Source organism: Carassius carassius, chromosome 34, assembly GCF_963082965.1.
Source record: "Carassius carassius chromosome 34, fCarCar2.1, whole genome shotgun sequence".
Classification (NCBI taxonomy): domain Eukaryota; kingdom Metazoa; phylum Chordata; class Actinopteri; order Cypriniformes; family Cyprinidae; genus Carassius; species Carassius carassius.
The window spans coordinates 26,447,722-26,459,217 of NC_081788.1; the positions used below are offsets into that span (position 1 = coordinate 26,447,722).

Consider the following 11,496-nt stretch of genomic DNA (forward strand, 5'->3'; position numbering starts at 1 on the left):
TATTTATGTCTATTCATTAACCTCATTGATTATAAAGACCTGCATTAAATTAAGGTTTTGTTTAGGTCTTCTTTTTAATGAACTGACTCTTCCTGGACTCAAGAGGTTATCAGTGTTTTTGAGTGTGTGTGTGTGTGTGTGTGTGTGTGGGGGGATGTGACACAGATGGAAGCTGGTTTCTAAGGAGCTCTAAAAACACTTCAATAATCTCCTTTAGCACAAAGCAGCAATAAACTTATTCAAGTGACACTCCAGCTCCAGGCAAGTCAACTCAAACTCCACTGGCAGATTTTTGCCTGGAGTGATGGCTTATAGACAGACCGTTTCAAAGAGGTATACTGTGTGTTTCTTAGAGCTTAGATCACCTACACCTACAGCTAATGTACAAATGATTAAACAATATATGACTGCAATGTCAGATGCTCAGTCCAGAAGTCAATATACTTGCAAAAAAAAAAAAAAAGACTGCTACAAATGAGCCTATTGATAAGGTAACGCTAGCTGATCAATATTTACAAAAGTTAGCAGTCTAAAGTCTATTCTTTTCTTTTTCAAGATAAATCTTCAAGGAGTTTCACTGCAAACCAAACCACACAAAGGCTTTCTGTGTGAAAATCACCACCTTGAAAATAGTGAGCAAATGCTTGCATGCTATTGCTCAAAATGGTCAATGTGTAGTCCAAGTCCCTTAAAGGTCTTGTTACCCAACCAGTCCAACTAGATCAAAAGACACAACGCATTGGGCCAAGTGCATAATTAATTAAATAATAATCCTCTCATAACATCCTCTTCCCTAAAGGGCTGGATTTTCAGAAGTTTGGCATCCTAATGGTTTTGTACAGATGCATTCGGAGCTCTTGCTGAGGCTTGCTGTTATGCGTTTGAGAATATACTAATAAGATTTCAGGCTTGTTTTATACAAGAAATCCTACCTGTAACATTAAAAGTTTAGTCCTGATGTGCTGTTCTGTGTTAGTTTAAAGAGAAGTCGGTTCTGTCAACAGTCTACCATGCATCAGTTGTTTTTTAAGTTTGTCTTTCAGTTATCCTTATCAGAGCAGGCAAAGCCAACCGGCAACTGCATCGCTCAATGTCGAGGTGCAATACAGCGAAAAATTCAGCTGTCAGTAATGAAATAATTCCGCTGACGAGGTTAAAACGGATAAGTTATCGAGTTGTAATGGTAAACTAGTAGTCCAAAGCAGAGCCATTCAACCCGGAGACTTTTCAGTGCCGTTTTTTACTCTGAACTCGGCGCACTCCAGCGGACAGATCCATTCCAAGCACGCGCACAGGGGTAAGCCTTAAAGACTCGGCTTATGAATATTAATTACCTAACATGACGTCCATCGGGGAGGTTGAACTGATTGGCTGACAGGTGTGTAGGTGGGCTCTAGTCAGCGGGGCGGATAGTAATTATGAATATATAATAAGATTACGTAACAGGACGCTCTAGTAGAGTTATCAGGTACTGAATAATACAATTAACCTGCAGATATTTAACGTTTCTTTTTATTTCTTTAAATGCATCTCCGGTTCTCGTCTCTGACCAACTCCACTGAAGTAAAGGTGTTCAGCTTGAATTAAATAGCATTGCATTAAAATAATGAACTTCCTTTTCTTTTAGCTCTTCATATTGCTGTTATTAAAAATGTAGAATTATAATAAAAATATTTTGTAAAACATAAATAAATAAATAAATAAATAAATAAATAAATAAATAAAATACTGCGATTTTGGATTGGATTTAATATTAAACTTCTGAATCACAGTTTCTTCATATTCTGTTCATATTGCTCTTATTCAATAATTTATATTTAATAACATATACATATGATAAAAATAACTTAGGAAAAATAAACATGGCTGTAATTATAGATATTTGTGAGTACTTTTTCACACTCTGCCTCATAATAAATTTCTCCAACACATTTCGATTGAATGTGTGTTTGAATATCTCATGACTCTTGAGGCTTCAAAGATGTCAAAAAAAAAAAAAAAGAAAGAAAGTAGAACAGCAGCCTCATGGTAATCTAGGTGGGGAAAACTGAGACTGTGTTTCGGCTACCTTCAGTTTCCCAAAGGGACAGAGCTGTGCCTTCATTTGCAAACCAATTGGCTTTAAAAAGGCATTGCTATTCACATGTAAAGGATGTCATCTACATGAAACAACAGTTTGATCCTTTAAGCTGCCCACGGCTTATATTACACTGAAACAACTGCAAAAAATAATAATAATAAATAAATTAATAAATATATTTATATTTTTATATATATTTTTATTTTAATATGCATTGACTAGAACCTTGTCCTTGTTACATAATTAAGAAAACAGACCCAACATGACTGCTGTTAATGTTCCTGAAATGTAATTTTCACAAGTAAGTCACAAATGCTGAGCATTTTTTTATATTTAAAAAATAAAAATAAATAAACTGATTTGGGAAGACTCTGATATATAGCAGTGATCCATAATTAACTATTCCTAAAAGGTTTTGTGAGCAGGTTTTCTGCCTTTAATCCATTAATTAGATGGTTTAATCTTATCCAGCTACTTTTTTATACTTGTCTCTCACCATATAATTAGGCATGAAGTGAGGCAGGATTACAGATGACTTGGGTTCTAATGGTCAGTGTGGTTTGCGAGAGCTTTACTATACAGGAGAGACTGTCATCTGGGATTTACATCAGTGCTGCAGTTTAATTTGAGCGTGAGGATTTCAATGAAGGGAAGTTCAGCTGGAGATCAGAACAAAGTTCATCTCCTGCCCTTCCTGGAATTCTCCGCAAGAACATTCTCAAAACGAATCCTGCTGAAGGACAGAGAGACTTAGAGAAACCCTGCTGGGACCAGACCCCTCTGCCTCTTCATCAATCACTCCACAGGACGGGACAACGGTCTCCTCCTAATGAGACTGACAATCCCGCACCACCGTCTGCGCTGTCATGGTTCCAGCTTTGTGCTTATCCAATTAACCATTATCAGATGCTGCAATCAACATCATGACAATTTACAGCCTGAAAATAATGTGACACTAATGCAACATTTACGGTACACACTCTTTTAAACCACAAAAAAAAAAAAAAAAAAAAAAAAAAAACCTTTTCTTATCCATGTCTGTGAGCTCTGAGAAAATCTGTATGCAAGTTTACTCCTAAAAATGAACGAATTAGCATGTGCATTTCAATTGCACTCTTGTGGGAATAAAAATTACAAAATAAATATTGATGAGCCATCCTGCGCTCAGTGGATTATTCCAGTTTCCAATCATTCCGTCTTTTATTTTAGTATCAATGACATAGTATTATAATTTTGATTTAATATTTTGAATTATTATTTTTTTTTTTCATTTTCATTTTAGTTAAGATTTTTGTATTTTTGCTTGTTTTTGTCATTTTTTTCTGTGTTTTATTAGTTTTTGTTTTTAAATGTCTGCATAGTTTTTTTTTTACTTTAATTTTAGTTTGTCATTTTTTATATTTTATAAAAATGTATTTAAAAATCTTTTTTATTTCGAGAACCAAAATATTTTTTTTTTTTTTTTTTTTTATAAATTATTTGATTTGATTTAGAGAAAATCCACCCACAGGATTTAAATAATTAATGTTCATCCACTTAATAAAAGTCCCACTTTTAAAAAGGAAGATTTACCCAACTTGACAGCTCAAATAAAACTTTTTGCTTTGGAATATTAAAATAAGCATTTTATCAACAAATAAGAGGATTTCTGGAAAAAAATTCTGAAACCAAAACAAAAACCTCATTCACTTGCATGTGAATTACTGAAAAGATCATTTTTCTTTGCCAAAATCATTTAATGCAAGTCCCAAAGAACTATAAACAGTTCTCATTGTCTTGAAAAAAACAACATTATAAATACATAAATATCTTAAGTATAAAACAGTACCTGGAGACTTACAGTATGCTAAAGTGGTATCTAGTAATTATGAACTACATTATCACCCAGTGATTCACAATATACATTATTTTAAAACAGCTTTACAAAAAAAAATCATTATGTTATTGTTAATAATATTTTAATAACTTCATCCCTTTTAGTCATATTTAGTCAGACAAAAAATGTAAATAATAATAATAAAGTTTACATTTTATGACAACACAAAAATGTATTTGTATTTCCAAGATGGCGGCTACAGCCTTAGTGTTTACACTGTTGTGTCTTCAGTAGATTCAGTAGGTGTTAAGTAGATCACTGGACTCTTATCTGCAGTGCTGTGACCACACAGATAAACCCTGTCCTCTCCCCACTGTGAGCGTGAAGCTGTGGATTAGTGTAGAGGAGCATTTCGAGTTTGGATCTGAGGGGCTTTTTTCCCTGAATGGGCAGCTGTTGGGTTTAAGGTCACTCCCTTTGGGCAGCATTTGTGGTCTTGGCTAATGACAAACACCTGTGAGAATCAGGAGGGGATGGAGAGCGTTAATGTCACGATTTGTTAAACAGATGGCAAACATCTCCCTTCGGGTGTCCCAATCACCACGGCTCAGGCCAGATTCTCTGTCCCACCTTAAATGAACCTCATCTCCTCTTATGACGTAAAAAGACATCAATGTTTTATGTTAAATCAAGTCAAATGTATTTGCTTTTCACACTCTCAGAAAAAAGGTGCACAAGTCACCGGGGTGGTATCCTTTCAAAAGGCACAAAATTGCACAATTAAGGTACTAAAATTGACTAAATATGTACCAATTAAGGTACGAATATGCATTGTTTAAGGATAAATATGGTACAAATAAGCAACTTTTGAAAAGCTACTGCACCAGTACAATTTTTTGTACTTTTATGCCTGATAGTGCACAATATAGTTTCAAAACAGCTTTAAAGACAATCGTGATATTAATGTTTATAATATCTTAATATCTTCATGCCATATAGTCAAATTTAGCAGATAAAGAGCTGGGTTGTGATATAGTTTATGAGTTTACAAGGATACAAAAATGTATTTCCATCGCTGTTATGTGTTAGCACTCAGCACATAAAAAAAAATTAATTATGTAATTTGACTGAGCGATCAATTTACAAGTATATAATGAGTCAAATTATACCTTAGCTTGTTCAGGAGAGGTGCATTATTACTTAGAAATATTGCCCCCTGGTGGACAAAAATGCATAGCAACACCTTGGCAACCATCTGCAACACTTCAACATCATTTCCATGCCTGAATGAAATGCAAATAACTATTATTTTTACAATTCTGTACATATCCTTTATAACAGTAACAGATGTATTAAATATGTAAACTTTTTCCCATAGTGTCCTTTACCTATACAGAACTACAGAGTGAAAAGTCTGTGTTCTTTCTATTCTATGAGAGTAAAAAATGTTCAGGGATTGTGGTGTTGGAGACATGCATGCCCTCAACAGCACACCACTCCACACAGGATGACAGTAAAGCGTTCGGTCATGTGAACATCCCTGGGCAAAGCTTCCTCTACTTCCTCTTAAAGTCATGAACCGCTGGATGAACTGCCTGCCCCTGCGACAAAACATAAACATACATTCATCCAAGCCCATAAATGACTAGTATGAGTGTCAACATCCAATAGACCGGTGGTTCTCAAATGGTCAAGATCCGCAAATGAGTCACACTTCTGTTCTGAAAGATTGCAGACACCAAGGAAAAATACATCATGTAAATGCATATAAAATGCTAATTATTATTTAAAGGCAAATAATTATAAAAAAAAATGCTACAAATATATAATAGTAACATAACAATAATTTATAATTAATTAACAAAAGAAAATAAATATATAAATTGTGTGTATATAGAATGCAAATTAGTCTATAAATGCAAATTATAAAAATAGAATATATATATATATATATATAATTTTTAATTAATTATAAAATTGAAAAATTGAAAAATAAATATATATATATATATATATAGAGAGAGAGAGAGAGAGAGAGAGAGAGAGAGAGAGAGAAATGTAAAATGCAACTAGCAAACTTTTACTCAAACTACTCTAAGTTACTGTAAAACTACTGTGCAATAATATCTAATTAGAATTTTTAAAGAGACGCCTGTAAGTTAATTTTCCTATTCAGTTTATGATGGATATTCATTTTGAATGCCACTGGACTGAGACAGTCGAAGATAATATTAATAATTTTAAGTCTTATTTTAAAGCCATTGTTGTTTATTATTAACAAGCCTGGTACTGTTCTGGGTCATAACTTCACAAAATCTGGGTCATGAGCAAAACTAGTTCTGTGCCACTGCTATAGACAATTTCTGCACGATAGAAACTTTAGTCTGTGTCTGCAGTGAGACTGTTTGAATATATTAAATTCCTCTGATTAAAGCTTCTGTCAGCACCATAGCAGTCTCAGCCACATACCATTTTTCATCTAAGTGTTGTGATTATTATTTCATGCAGTGCCCCACTGCCCTGGAAGAATTTTTTCACTCTGGCTCTTGGCAGTTGAGCGTGCAATCCCGTTAGGAGTCAATGTAGACTTGTGAGCAGAGCTTCAAACAGCATGCGTTACTCTTCGCTGCGCTTTGATTCCGATCTGGAGGGGCGCGAGTTACCAAGAAGAAATATCCAAACAGTGTGTCCTCTGCTCACCCTCCTCCACCAGCAGCTGCTGCAGTGCCAACTTATCAAGCTCACATCTGCAGACTACATAACACAACATTATCACAAAGTATTTAGGCAAACTACAACAATAAAGATATCATTTTAGAAATGGTTCAAAATTTAAAAGAATATCAGTGTCCACATCACAACTATAAAGGTGTGATATTTAGAAGACATACTTGTTCTAGAGACAGTTATTTTACTTGGAAATGTGTGTTCCATGTCAGAACATCTGTTTTTGTTTTTGTTTGTATTAGGGATGCACCGATGTATCGGCCGCCGATATTTATCGGCCGATTTTTCCTCAATTCACAACCATCGGCATATCAGCTATATAAGGAAAAAGCGGTGGTTTGATATAACAAACCGTGAAGGCACTGAGCCAATTATTACAACTGACAGTAAACAAATATATACAGATCTCTTTGTTCCTGTTGTATTTATGTAGACCTGCTGAATATTAAATGGATCCAATCCATGTTCATTAGAAATTATTTGATGTTGCAGCAATAAAACTGCTAATATAATTTAATGCAGGTGTTTTAGAACTTTGCTGATTTAAAAACATGACAAAAATATTATTTTGATGGAAAAATTTCAAATAAGAGAAGAAGTGACAAATATCGGCATTGGTATCGGCCAATAAGTGTTTGTTAAAATTGGTATCGGCCCCAAAAAAATCCTATCGGTGCATCCCTAGTTTGTATGATTCCATCCAATGCCAGTTCACCCAGAGGTATTTGAACACCCATGAGTTGCCAGTTGGTGGAAAACACAGCATACTGCAGCCATGGTAGCCAGCAAACAACCTGGGTTAGAGATCGAAGATTATACCTGACCTAAAGAGCCTTGAAAACCATCTAAAAAGCTCTGTGACCAGAGGCCTCAATTTATCACCGTACAATGTCTAAGGCTGATGATACACGGGAAAAGTTTTTGAGCAATTTTGCCAATGTTGCTTGGGCACTTTCACATTGATAATGGATAACAAATGTCTATCTGGATACTTTAGATCGGTCAATGGCCCTGTGTCTCATCAGGTTGCCCGTTGGTGACAACATTGCTCAGAAAGTTGCCCCATGTATCATCAGCCATTAATAAGGCTCTTCGCCTTCCATTGTCAATTGTGCTTGTTCCTGTTGTGTGTCCTCATTCTGGCAACCTGCACAAGTGTCGAGTCTGGGGAGGAGATGACGGGAGAATCGCCCAAACGATAAAAATATGGACAGCCAATCAGAATCCATACTGCTTTAAAAAGCTTGAGCATTTAAAGCGGCAGACATAGATAGTTAAAGATAATAAATATTGTTATTGTTATCTTAATAGTTGTAGCTCTTGGTGTGAATGTTACAAGGCTGCACATAAAGGGTTATTGGGGGTTGTTTCAACCGCTTCTGGACGCTATTAGCAGACAGAGATGTTCGTCATGTTATATTTGATGAGATGAAATGGCCAAAGACACCTGCTTTAATCCCAGTCTGCTAGTGTTTGTGTGCTGCAGAGGGGCTGAACAGCTGTGGCTCATGAGGGAAGCTGAGATAACTCTGAAAAATAACCCAAACACTTCACCGCTCTGTTAACTTGTCAAGACCTGTAGTTCCCACAGCCTTCAGAAAAGCTCTCTGGGCATCAGCGGGGGAATGCAGGTAATATGGCTTCAAATCAACAGCACTGATGATTATAAGCGTGAAAAACAAAGAAATCAGTCAACAGAACCATAGGCATACGGGTGGAGAAAAAAGAAATCCAGCTTGTTCTTTGGTATTTTATCAGAGGAAATGTCTTAGCAAGCTTTAATAATAAAACTTAGGTTTCTGATGTGGTATCAAAGAGTCTAAAAATGACAGAATGTTTGATGTAACTAAATTATCTGAATTCGGAAATTGCCAAGTCATCTGTGATGCTTCATCACTGGAGGGTGTCCAAAACTCAAGGTAGGACAGATTTTGGTAATGGGCTGTAAAGCTTTTCACACTGTGATGGATCCATGGAATTTCATCCCTGCCAAGAATGGACAGATTACAGTATATCAGCAACCTCCTGAAATACAGACACGAACAACTACAGCCAAAGACAGAATGAAGCACTGCAGTGCAGTAAAAAGCTCAACGTAGGTAATAGTAGGTAACACCAAACGTCCCAAAAGTCTGAGGCAGATAAATATTTTATACATTACAACAATATTATGACTCAAATAATATAATATTGTACCACCAAGTTGCTGCTCATCCCATCTCCTAATATTTGCAGTATAGACTATATGTATTTGAGATCTGAAATTATGCTAGTAAATCCTATTTATCGTTTTTGATGAGTGAAAAATCAAGTCAAATGTTAGTGTGCAAATGGTGTTTAAAGTGCAAGTGCGCCTCTGTGGCAAGGAGCAGCACTACAACAACCTGGCTGCAGCACTTCTAGAGGTGTGAACAGTCCTAAAATTCAGAACATGCTCAGAAGGGCGTTTTATAAATAGATCACCACCTGGCTTCACTCTAACAATAATTCACACCGCAACAACGAATCTCCACAGTCTACACAACATGTGCCAACTGCCAAGAGAAATTAATTGCTTATAATTAATCTTTTACAGCAGCATGCTGCAGCTAGAGAAAAGAATTTAATTAATTTGTCATCATATAATTTAAGTATGATTTTTATGCAGGAAAACAAGAGCCATTCATAACAGAAATTCAAACAGAAAGATAGATAATCCGTTTACATGAAAATATTGTTATCTAATTTCTGTATCCATTGCTGCTGTCACGAAAAACCTGAACCCGAAGACTCTTTGCGAGTTAATTGTCTTTTTGCTATGGTCTTCCCATATTTAACTGTCTGGATCTAACTGAAACTATACTTCTCTAATAAGGAGGCCCAGCTTAATATTGCAATAAGAGGGTCATGAGGAAAATCAATCTTAAGTACATTTGAGTAGTACCTTTGAGTACCGTCATTGGACTTGCATTTAAGACATTTCATAATTTGGTACGAAAGTAGTGCAATCTATGAACAACTTTATATTGAATCAATGGAAAATTAGAGTTGATGGTGCAAGACCTAATACCTTGGAGGGCCTTAGTCCAATTATCTTCTGAAATATCTATCCCAAGTCCTATTCCTATATACTTATACTTTAAGTATTGTGTAAAAAGAGTTCTATAATCATTCAAATATTTAACATAATTAGAAAAAAGACCCTTCGAGCCGAGTTCAGAGGTCATAAATGAATAAAGATACTAGGGGACTTGTAAATGTCAAAATTAGAGATATTAATTTTAACATAATTTCATACTTGTAAATACCTGAAGAAATTAGAGGATAGCCCAGATGTTTGTCTAAGCTGAGCAAAAGAAACAAATACATTGTCTATAAATAAATCTCCTATAGACAGAACTCCTTTTTCTTTCCATGATTAAAAAGCTCTATCCGACTGTGAGACAGTGCAAGATATTCTGTCTCTAACACATTCTGCATCTGCAAACGGTGGATGCAAGGACAGGATTGTGCAAGTCAGAGCACGTGATGAAGACATAACTGCATCTGTTTGTATCTGGAGGTGCAGGAATGCTTCATGTGCTACGCTTGCTTTTGTTTTACATTTTACATTTACTGAGTGCCTTGTAACTGTGCTCATTCCTTCCTCAATCCTTGACACTACTGCACCGCATTTGTGAGGTTTTCTTGCCCTGCTACAGTCACATTCACCGTCCTGCTCATCCTCTGGTTCACTCCTTCACGATGCAGCCAACGGCAAGTTAGGAAACATCTTTAAAATGTGCATGCTGGAGTAGGTTTTAATGCCTTGTAGCCAGTCTCTCTGTCTGCCTCTCTAGTAGTTTGCTTTATAATATGACCTACATTCTTCTGCCTGAGTGAAGCTTAGAGATCCGTCACAGTTCTACATCACAGCTCTGCAATGCTAAACTGCACAATGAGCAGGAGCTACACATTGAGCTGAGAGCGATCGGGAGTCTAACTGCTGCATGGCAACAACGTGAAAAATCCCCTACTAAAAATAGTGGCATATCGCAGGCTGGCAGCTCTGACTGCACAGCCAATAACCTTTCACCCCTGAGGTGCTGGCACAGGGAGGGCGGATCTGGGCCATCACCGTCATGTTTGGGTGACTGACTCTCATCCAGATGTCGGTACTGAACCGGTGAGGTCAGATTCATTCAATGAGGCACTCAAATGGGCAAAACCGCACAAAATGGCAACCTTGCAAAGGTAATCTTCTCAAGGAGCATGTTCAAACAAATAAAGCCACGTTTATAGATGTCTGTCCACAAAGTTACCCGCTTTTAGAGTTCGGACAGGTCATTTTAAATTCCCCTGAGCCGTCGTAGCCATTGGCCACACTGCCTTCCAAACTGTCTCCTCTATTTGCCTCACTCGGAAGATTTCTTTGAACTCTGCCCTTCTTTCTATCCCATGAGGCTTTCAGGAGAGCTGCAGGAATCAGTTTGTGTCCAACATGCCCATCAGTCAAAGGATTACTCTGGAGGGATTCTTGTTGTCCTTTAAAGTGCAAAATACATGCATCTAATATAAACCAGTTTAACCTGCACATTACATGCATGCTAGGCTGCATTACTCGTTACTCAATTAAACATGAAGTGATTTTTTTCTTTCTCCTATCTCTGTGAAGTATATATTAATGTACGTTATGTAATTAATGTAACCACTTTTTGAGCATAGACCTGAATATGAAATTTCCAACTTAAACTGTCATACATTTTTAATGCTTTGGAGCACAGACTTAAGGTCTCGTTTTAAAGAAGACACTTGCCAGATTATTGAAGTGAAAAAAAAAGTTGTAGAAGTTTAAGTTTAAATGATGAAAAATTAACAAAAATGCTGTTTTTAAATTGAAAATTTTTAAATTGTT

General features: G+C 36.2%; 1 protein-coding gene across 3 annotated transcripts in view; it reads right to left on the reverse strand.

The window, feature by feature from the left end:
* Positions 1 to 11,496, reverse strand: part of LOC132114891 (coiled-coil domain-containing protein 120-like) — a 48,422-nt gene that overhangs the window by 30,473 nt on the left and 6,453 nt on the right. The window contains exon 1 of one of the 3 annotated variants that reach the window (XM_059523277.1): positions 933 to 970. The exons of the other annotated variants lie outside the window; for them this stretch is intronic. The gene's annotated coding sequence lies outside the window, so the exon portion shown is untranslated. Of the gene's footprint in view, positions 1 to 932; positions 971 to 11,496 lie in introns of those variants that run through there. 3 annotated transcript variants of the gene reach the window in all.